A 1,717-nucleotide genomic window follows, 5' to 3' on the forward strand; every position below is an offset into this window, starting at 1 on the left:
CTGTGTACATGTTAAAAAGGGTTGGGGAGAGTACGGAGCCTTGTGGGACTCCAGCCTGAGGGGTAAAAAATGACGAAAAGGTGCCCTGGTGGCGGATTCTTGTCTGTCTCTCATCCAGAAAACTACACAAGATGCGTTGTGTTAGATAAGGGAGATTGAAGTTATTACAAATTTTATATTTTAAACCGGTGTGCCAAACGGTGTCAAAAGCTTTTTTGACATCTTTTGTCACGAGTGCTGTCTTGTAATATGGCTTGTTGAAATTTAGGTAGGCTACTATGCTGTTAAGGGCGTCCTCAGTTGAGGCGTTCCTCCGGAAACCGAACTGCTGTGGTGCCAGCAATCCGTTACCTTCGAGGAACGCTCTCAATCTTAAATTGATTAGACGCTCAAAAGTTTTTCCAAGAATTTCAAGTAGGCTTATGGGGCGATAGTTTTCTGGTAAGTGAGAGTTTTTTCCGGGCTTGGCAATTAGGGTGATGTTTGAAATTTTGAAAGCCTTTGGGAAGTATCCAGAGGCGAGGCAAGCATCGAATATTTTTGTCAGGTTGGATATGATTTCTGGAGGAAGGCTCCGCACCATCGGCCAGGTGACTCCTGAGGGGCCGGGGGCTCGCCGTGGAGTGTGCCTGAGCAACCTGGCGACATCTTCCTCCTCAATGGGTGTGATGAGAGGGTGCTGCGGGTCTAGTCGTGTTAAGTGTATAATGTTATGTGGTAGCGTGTTTGCTAGGTTTTGGCGCACAAGATCGGTGATATGGTGTATGTGGGCAATACTGGGCTCATGAAGAGGGAGAGGGTGTGGTTGGAAGGAGTTATGCCAGTGTGTCTGGAAGGTGTTGGTGACCTGGTCTGGGTTGGTAATTCGATTACCGTTCACTAGGAGGTACTCGAATCTTTCCCGCTGGCATCCCTTCAGCTTGTGCACCATGTGCCAGAACTGAGTAGGGTTTCTACAGCGAGCTCCGTCCATACGGGAGACTAGAGTCCTCCAGTGAGCGCTGTGATCATCCTGTAGGCTATTTAGTATGTGTGTGCGAAGGGTGCAGAGGTCTCTGTAGATGGGAATGAGGTTGTGCATGTTTTGTAAAAAGCGTGTTCTGTAACACACTAGTAGTCTTTGTGTTTTTATGGAGGGTCTGAAGTCTATGTGAATTGTGTGTTGTTTCTTTGGTGTGTGTCTGTTGGCTGATGTCAGGATGTCACTGTGTAGTTTCGCTAGGGCACTGTCTATTTCTGTATATGGTTGGCCTTCGAGCTGTGTTGGTCGGTGTAGATCTGTAAGTGTTTCCCTGAATCCCTTCCAATCGGCGGAGCGGTAGTCGGGGACAGGTGGGGATGGGATAGATATGGGGTTGGAGGATATTTTTAGGATTATGGGAACGTGGTCTGAACCACAGAGGGGTCCGTGCGAGATGTGGTGGTGGAAAGGTAGGGACTGCCGATTGGAGAGAATGAGATCCGGCCTGCCATTCCCATTGTGGGTATAGCAGGTAGGAAAGTCAGGGCCAAGGAAACGGAGGCGTTTTAGTTGTGTGAGTTGCAGAAGTTCGTGTCCATGTTGGTTGTTCTTGTTGTGTCGAAATGCTGTGTGACTGGCATTAAGGTCTGCCAGTATGTAGACTGGTATGTTTGTGTGGTTGAAGAGATTATTGAGGCTGGTGAGAGGGAGCCCAGTATCCGGTCTGCTGTACGTCGTGGCGATTAAAAATTGCCC

Source organism: Scylla paramamosain, chromosome 23 (assembly GCF_035594125.1).
Source record: "Scylla paramamosain isolate STU-SP2022 chromosome 23, ASM3559412v1, whole genome shotgun sequence".
Classification (NCBI taxonomy): domain Eukaryota; kingdom Metazoa; phylum Arthropoda; class Malacostraca; order Decapoda; family Portunidae; genus Scylla; species Scylla paramamosain.